The sequence below is a fragment of the Dendrobates tinctorius genome, unplaced genomic scaffold (assembly GCF_039654945.1).
Source record: "Dendrobates tinctorius isolate UK_male_01 unplaced genomic scaffold, ASM3965494v1 ptg000270l, whole genome shotgun sequence".
NCBI classification, from domain to species: domain Eukaryota; kingdom Metazoa; phylum Chordata; class Amphibia; order Anura; family Dendrobatidae; genus Dendrobates; species Dendrobates tinctorius.
Window position 1 is genome coordinate 6,975,001 of NW_027361937.1, and position 7,500 is coordinate 6,982,500.

At 49.3% G+C, this 7,500-nt stretch overlaps 11 non-coding genes across 11 annotated transcripts; 5 read left to right on the forward strand and 6 right to left on the reverse strand.

Moving 5' to 3' along the window:
* Positions 1 to 715: 715 nt before the first annotated feature.
* On the reverse strand, positions 716 to 786 carry TRNAG-GCC (transfer RNA glycine (anticodon GCC)). The gene has a single exon. It is a non-coding gene; the product is annotated as a tRNA-Gly (tRNA).
* A 1,081-nt stretch (positions 787 to 1,867) lies between these two features.
* TRNAG-GCC (transfer RNA glycine (anticodon GCC)) lies at positions 1,868 to 1,938 on the reverse strand. Its single transcript has one exon. It is a non-coding gene; the product is annotated as a tRNA-Gly (tRNA).
* Positions 1,939 to 2,049: 111 nt separating this feature from the next.
* On the forward strand, positions 2,050 to 2,122 carry TRNAK-CUU (transfer RNA lysine (anticodon CUU)). The gene has a single exon. It is a non-coding gene; the product is annotated as a tRNA-Lys (tRNA).
* Positions 2,123 to 3,046: 924 nt separating this feature from the next.
* On the reverse strand, positions 3,047 to 3,117 carry TRNAG-GCC (transfer RNA glycine (anticodon GCC)). Its single transcript has one exon. It is a non-coding gene; the product is annotated as a tRNA-Gly (tRNA).
* Positions 3,118 to 3,228: 111 nt separating this feature from the next.
* TRNAK-CUU (transfer RNA lysine (anticodon CUU)) lies at positions 3,229 to 3,301 on the forward strand. Its single transcript has one exon. It is a non-coding gene; the product is annotated as a tRNA-Lys (tRNA).
* Positions 3,302 to 4,245: 944 nt separating this feature from the next.
* On the reverse strand, positions 4,246 to 4,316 carry TRNAG-GCC (transfer RNA glycine (anticodon GCC)). The gene has a single exon. It is a non-coding gene; the product is annotated as a tRNA-Gly (tRNA).
* A 111-nt stretch (positions 4,317 to 4,427) lies between these two features.
* TRNAK-CUU (transfer RNA lysine (anticodon CUU)) lies at positions 4,428 to 4,500 on the forward strand. Its single transcript has one exon. It is a non-coding gene; the product is annotated as a tRNA-Lys (tRNA).
* A 924-nt stretch (positions 4,501 to 5,424) lies between these two features.
* Positions 5,425 to 5,495, reverse strand: TRNAG-GCC (transfer RNA glycine (anticodon GCC)). The gene has a single exon. It is a non-coding gene; the product is annotated as a tRNA-Gly (tRNA).
* A 111-nt stretch (positions 5,496 to 5,606) lies between these two features.
* On the forward strand, positions 5,607 to 5,679 carry TRNAK-CUU (transfer RNA lysine (anticodon CUU)). The gene has a single exon. It is a non-coding gene; the product is annotated as a tRNA-Lys (tRNA).
* Positions 5,680 to 6,603: 924 nt separating this feature from the next.
* Positions 6,604 to 6,674, reverse strand: TRNAG-GCC (transfer RNA glycine (anticodon GCC)). The gene has a single exon. It is a non-coding gene; the product is annotated as a tRNA-Gly (tRNA).
* A 111-nt stretch (positions 6,675 to 6,785) lies between these two features.
* TRNAK-CUU (transfer RNA lysine (anticodon CUU)) lies at positions 6,786 to 6,858 on the forward strand. Its single transcript has one exon. It is a non-coding gene; the product is annotated as a tRNA-Lys (tRNA).
* The last annotated feature ends 642 nt before the right edge of the window (positions 6,859 to 7,500 follow it).

The window sequence follows — 7,500 nt, forward strand, 5'->3', positions numbered from 1 at the left end:
CACACTGAATGGTTAGACCGCATGTGGAGTACTGTGTACAGTTTTGGGCACCGGTGCTCAGGAAGGATATAATGGAACTAGAGCGAGTACAAAGGAGGGCAACAAAATGAATAAAGGGGATAGGGGAACTACAATACACAGAGAGATTAGCAAAATTAGGATTATTTAGTCTAGAAAAAAGATGACTGAGGCGTGATCTAATAACCATATAAAAGGGGACAATACAAATATCTCTTGGAGGATCTGTTTCTACCAAGGAAGGTGACGTCACAAGGGGGCATTCTCTGCGTCTGGAGGAGAGAAGGTTTTTCCACCAACATAGAAGAGGATTCTTTACTGATAGGGCAGTGAGAATCTGGAATTCCTTGCCTGAGGAGGAGGTGGTGATGGTGAACACAGTTGAGGGGATCAAGAGTGCCCTGGATGTCTTCCTGGAGCATAACAATATTGTATCTTACAGTTCTTAGGGTCTTTAGAAGGACGTAGATCTGGGGATTGATTCTGACGGAATGTAGGCTGGACTGGATGGACAAATGTCTTTTTTCGGCCTTGCTAACTATGTTAGCCCCAGAGGATATAGAATAGGGAAGGCCCAAAAGGATGGTGAGCGAAAACAGGGCAGCAAGAGCCCAAAGACTTTTTTGCAAGTGTCTGTAAAGTCAACAATGAAAGGAGGCGCAATGCAACGGTCAGCAAACGAGGAAAAGAGCTGCTCTGCATTGGCCGGGAATCGAACCCGGGCCTCCCGCGTGGCAGGCGAGAATTCTACCACTGAACCACCAATGCTTGGATGCGTCTGCGATGTCGGTGGTGTCCGCCACACCCAGGATCTGACAGCTACCTGCGCGCGACCGGACCGTGCCGCGTGCAGCTCCGATGCGCCGGCAGGCGTCAGAAGCCCGGCTAGCTCAGTCGGTAGAGCATGAGACTCTTAATCTCAGCGCTTGCTTCTTACCTCCTTTTACTGCTTGTGCTAACCCACGTCATCCCAGAAAACCGCCTGCGGAATGCCCTCTTCTGCTACAAAACACGAGAAACCGCATGGCTGGATCTGGATAAGTTGGAAACTTGGGCCGAAAGGTGGCAGATGCGGGTAACCAATGATAAATGGAAGGTTATACACGTGGGAAGAAGGAATCGCTATCACCATTACACACTGAATGGTTAGACCGCATGTGGAGTACTGTGTACAGTTTTGGGCACCGGTGCTCAGGAAGGATATAATGGAACTAGAGCGAGTACAAAGGAGGGCAACAAAATGAATAAAGGGGATAGGGGAACTACAATACACAGAGAGATTAGCAAAATTAGGATTATTTAGTCTAGAAAAAAGATGACTGAGGCGTGATCTAATAACCATATAAAAGGGGACAATACAAATATCTCTTGGAGGATCTGTTTCTACCAAGGAAGGTGACGTCACAAGGGGGCATTCTCTGCGTCTGGAGGAGAGAAGGTTTTTCCACCAACATAGAAGAGGATTCTTTACTGATAGGGCAGTGAGAATCTGGAATTCCTTGCCTGAGGAGGAGGTGGTGATGGTGAACACAGTTGAGGGGATCAAGAGAGCCCTGGATGTCTTCCTGGAGCATAACAATATTGTATCTTACAGTTCTTAGGGTCTTTAGAAGGACGTAGATCTGGGGATTGATTCTGACGGAATGTAGGCTGGACTGGATGGACAAATGTCTTTTTTCGGCCTTGCTAACTATGTTAGCCCCAGAGGATATAGAATAGGGAAGGCCCAAAAGGATGGTGAGCGAAAACAGGGCAGCAAGAGCCCAAAGACTTTTTTGCAAGTGTCTGTAAAGTCAACAATGAAAGGAGGCGCAATGCAACGGTCAGCAAACGAGGAAAAGAGCTGCTCTGCATTGGCCGGGAATCGAACCCGGGCCTCCCGCGTGGCAGGCGAGAATTCTACCACTGAACCACCAATGCTTGGATGCGTCTGCGATGTCGGTGGTGTCCGCCACACCCAGGATCTGACAGCTACCTGCGCGCGACCGGACCGTGCCGCGTGCAGCTCCGATGCACCGGCAGGCGTCAGAAGCCCGGCTAGCTCAGTCGGTAGAGCATGAGACTCTTAATCTCAGGGGCGTGGGTTCGAGCCCCACGTTGGGCGCTTGCTTCTTACCTCCTTTTACTGCTTGTGCTAACCCACGTCATCCCAGAAAACCGCCTGCGGAATGCCCTCTTCTGCTACAAAACACGAGAAACCGCATGGCTGGATCTGGATAAGTTGGAAACTTGGGCCGAAAGGTGGCAGATGCGGGTAACCAATGATAAATGGAAGGTTATACACGTGGGAAGAAGGAATCGCTATCACCATTACACACTGAATGGTTAGACCGCATGTGGAGTACTGTGTACAGTTTTGGGCACCGGTGCTCAGGAAGGATATAATGGAACTAGAGCGAGTACAAAGGAGGGCAACAAAATGAATAAAGGGGATAGGGGAACTACAATACACAGAGAGATTAGCAAAATTAGGATTATTTAGTCTAGAAAAAAGATGACTGAGGCGTGATCTAATAACCATATAAAAGGGGACAATACAAATATCTCTTGGAGGATCTGTTTCTACCAAGGAAGGTGACGTCACAAGGGGGCATTCTCTGCGTCTGGAGGAGAGAAGGTTTTTCCACCAACATAGAAGAGGATTCTTTACTGATAGGGCAGTGAGAATCTGGAATTCCTTGCCTGAGGAGGAGGTGGTGATGGTGAACACAGTTGAGGGGATCAAGAGAGCCCTGGATGTCTTCCTGGAGCATAACAATATTGTATCTTACAGTTCTTAGGGTCTTTAGAAGGACGTAGATCTGGGGATTGATTCTGACGGAATGTAGGCTGGACTGGATGGACAAATGTCTTTTTTCGGCCTTGCTAACTATGTTAGCCCCAGAGGATATAGAATAGGGAAGGCCCAAAAGGATGGTGAGCGAAAACAGGGCAGCAAGAGCCCAAAGACTTTTTTGCAAGTGTCTCTAAAGTCAACAATGAAAGGAGGCGCAATGCAACGGTCAGCAAACGAGGAAAAGAGCTGCTCTGCATTGGCCGGGAATCGAACCCGGGCCTCCCGCGTGGCAGGCGAGAATTCTACCACTGAACCACCAATGCTTGGATGCGTCTGCGATGTCGGTGGTGTCCGCCACACCCAGGATCTGACAGCTACCTGCGCGCGACCGGACCGTGCCGCGTGCAGCTCCGATGCGCCGGCAGGTGTCAGAAGCCCGGCTAGCTCAGTCGGTAGAGCATGAGACTCTTAATCTCAGGGTCGTGGGTTCGAGCCCCACGTTGGGCGCTTGCTTCTTACCTCCTTTTACTGCTTGTGCTAACCCACGTCATCCCAGAAAACCGCCTGCGGAATGCCCTCCTCTGCTACAAAACACGAGAAACCGCATGGCTGGATCTGGATAAGTTGGAAACTTGGGCCGAAAGGTGGCAGATGCGGGTAACCAATGATAAATGGAAGGTTATACACGTGGGAAGAAGGAATCGCTATCACCATTACACACTGAATGGTTAGACCGCATGTGGAGTACTGTGTACAGTTTTGGGCACCGGTGTACAGTTTTGGGCACCGGTGCTCAGGAAGGATATAATGGAACTAGAGCGAGTACAAAGGAGGGCAACAAAATGAATAAAGGGGATAGGGGAACTACAATACACAGAGAGATTAGCAAAATTAGGATTATTTAGTCTAGAAAAAAGATGACTGAGGCGTGATCTAATAACCATATAAAAGGGGACAATACAAATATCTCTTGGAGGATCTGTTTCTACCAAGGAAGGTGACGTCACAAGGGGGCATTCTCTGCGTCTGGAGGAGAGAAGGTTTTTCCACCAACATAGAAGAGGATTCTTTACTGATAGGGCAGTGAGAATCTGGAATTCCTTGCCTGAGGAGGAGGTGGTGATGGTGAACACAGTTGAGGGGATCAAGAGAGCCCTGGATGTCTTCCTGGAGCATAACAATATTGTATCTTACAGTTCTTAGGGTCTTTAGAAGGACGTAGATCTGGGGATTGATTCTGACGGAATGTAGGCTGGACTGGATGGACAAATGTCTTTTTTCGGCCTTGCTAACTATGTTAGCCCCAGAGGATATAGAATAGGGAAGGCCCAAAAGGATGGTGAGCGAAAACAGGGCAGCAAGAGCCCAAAGACTTTTTTGCAAGTGTCTGTAAAGTCAACAATGAAAGGAGGCGCAATGCAACGGTCAGCAAACGAGGAAAAGAGCTGCTCTGCATTGGCCGGGAATCGAACCCGGGCCTCCCGCGTGGCAGGCGAGAATTCTACCACTGAACCACCAATGCTTGGATGCGTCTGTGATGTCGGTGGTGTCCGCCACACCCAGGATCTGACAGCTACCTGCGCGCGACCGGACCGTGCCGCGTGCAGCTCCGATGCGCCGGCAGGCGTCAGAAGCCCGGCTAGCTCAGTCGGTAGAGCATGAGACTCTTAATCTCAGGGTCGTGGGTTCGAGCCCCACGTTGGGCGCTTGCTTCTTACCTCCTTTTACTGCTTGTGCTAACCCACGTCATCCCAGAAAACCGCCTGCGGAATGCCCTCTTCTGCTACAAAACACGAGAAACCGCATGGCTGGATCTGGATAAGTTGGAAACTTGGGCCGAAAGGTGGCAGATGCGGGTAACCAATGATAAATGGAAGGTTATACACGTGGGAAGAAGGAATCGCTATCACCATTACACACTGAATGGTTAGACCGCATGTGGAGTACTGTGTACAGTTTTGGGCACCGGTGCTCAGGAAGGATATAATGGAACTAGAGCGAGTACAAAGGAGGGCAACAAAATGAATAAAGGGGATAGGGGAACTACAATACACAGAGAGATTAGCAAAATTAGGATTATTTAGTCTAGAAAAAAGATGACTGAGGCGTGATCTAATAACCATATAAAAGGGGACAATACAAATATCTCTTGGAGGATCTGTTTCTACCAAGGAAGGTGACGTCACAAGGGGGCATTCTCTGCGTCTGGAGGAGAGAAGGTTTTTCCACCAACATAGAAGAGGATTCTTTACTGATAGGGCAGTGAGAATCTGGAATTCCTTGCCTGAGGAGGAGGTGGTGATGGTGAACACAGTTGAGGGGATCAAGAGAGCCCTGGATGTCTTCCTGGAGCATAACAATATTGTATCTTACAGTTCTTAGGGTCTTTAGAAGGACGTAGATCTGGGGATTGATTCTGACGGAATGTAGGCTGGACTGGATGGACAAATGTCTTTTTTCGGCCTTGCTAACTATGTTAGCCCCAGAGGATATAGAATAGGGAAGGCCCAAAAGGATGGTGAGCGAAAACAGGGCAGCAAGAGCCCAAAGACTTTTTTGCAAGTGTCTGTAAAGTCAACAATGAAAGGAGGCGCAATGCAACGGTCAGCAAACGAGGAAAAGAGCTGCTCTGCATTGGCCGGGAATCGAACCCGGGCCTCCCGCGTGGCAGGCGAGAATTCTACCACTGAACCACCAATGCTTGGATGGGTCTGCGATGTCGGTGGTGTCCGCCACACCCAGGATCTGACAGCTACCTGCGCGCGACCGGACCGTGCCGCGTGCAGCTCCGATGCGCCGGCAGGCGTCAGAAGCCCGGCTAGCTCAGTCGGTAGAGCATGAGACTCTTAATCTCAGGGTCGTGGGTTCGAGCCCCACGTTGGGCGCTTGCTTCTTACTTCCTTTTACTGCTTGTGCTAACCCACGTCATCCCAGAAAACCGCCTGCGGAATGCCCTCTTCTGCTACAAAACACGAGAAACCGCATGGCTGGATCTGGATAAGTTGGAAACTTGGGCCGAAAGGTGGCAGATGCGGGTAACCAATGATAAATGGAAGGTTATACACGTGGGAAGAAGGAATCGCTATCACCATTACACACTGAATGGTTAGACCGCATGTGGAGTACTGTGTACAGTTTTGGGCACCGGTGCTCAGGAAGGATATAATGGAACTAGAGCGAGTACAAAGGAGGGCAACAAAATGAATAAAGGGGATAGGGGAACTACAATACACAGAGAGATTAGCAAAATTAGGATTATTTAGTCTAGAAAAAAGATGACTGAGGCGTGATCTAATAACCATATAAAAGGGGACAATACAAATATCTCTTGGAGGATCTGTTTCTACCAAGGAAGGTGACGTCACAAGGGGGCATTCTCTGTGTCTGGAGGAGAGAAGGTTTTTCCACCAACATAGAAGAGGATTCTTTACTGATAGGGCAGTGAGAATCTGGAATTCCTTGCCTGAGGAGGAGGTGGTGATGGTGAACACAGTTGAGGGGATCAAGAGAGCCCTGGATGTCTTCCTGGAGCATAACAATATTGTATCTTACAGTTCTTAGGGTCTTTAGAAGGACGTAGATCTGGGGATTGATTCTGACGGAATGTAGGCTGGACTGGATGGACAAATGTCTTTTTTCGGCCTTGCTAACTATGTTAGCCCCAGAGGATATAGAATAGGGAAGGCCCAAAAGGATGGTGAGCGAAAACAGGGCAGCAAGAGCCCAAAGACTTTTTTGCAAGTGTCTGTAAAGTCAACAATGAAAGGAGGCGCAATGCAACGGTCAGCAAACGAGGAAAAGAGCTGCTCTGCATTGGCCGGGAATCGAACCCGGGCCTCCCGCGTGGCAGGCGAGAATTCTACCACTGAACCACCAATGCTTGGATGCGTCTGCAATGTCGGTGGTGTCCGCCACACCCAGGATCTGACAGCTACCTGCGCGCGACCGGACCGTGCCGCGTGCAGCTCCGATGCGCCGGCAGGCGTCAGAAGCCCGGCTAGCTCAGTCGGTAGAGCATGAGACTCTTAATCTCAGGGTCGTGGGTTCGAGCCCCACGTTGGGCGCTTGCTTCTTACCTCCTTTTACTGCTTGTGCTAACCCACGTCATCCCAGAAAACCGCCTGCGGAATGCCCTCTTCTGCTACAAAACACGAGAAACCGCATGGCTGGATCTGGATAAGTTGGAAACTTGGGCCGAAAGGTGGCAGATGCGGGTAACCAATGATGAATGGAAGGTTATACACGTGGGAAGAAGGAATCGCTATCACCATTACACACTGAATGGTTAGACCGCATGTGGAGTACTGTGTACAGTTTTGGGCACCGGTGCTCAGGAAGGATATAATGGAACTAGAGCGAGTACAAAGGAGGGCAACAAAATGAATAAAGGGGATAGGGGAACTACAATACACAGAGAGATTAGCAAAATTAGGATTATTTAGTCTAGAAAAAAGATGACTGAGGCGTGATCTAATAACCATATAAAAGGGGACAATACAAATATCTCTTGGAGGATCTGTTTCTACCAAGGAAGGTGACGTCACAAGGGGGCATTCTCTGCGTCTGGAGGAGAGAAGGTTTTTCCACCAACATAGAAGAGGATTCTTTACTGATAGGGCAGTGAGAATCTGGAATTCCTTGCCTGAGGAGGAGGTGGTGATGGTGAACACAGTTGAGGGGATCAAGAGAGCCCTGGATGTCTTCCT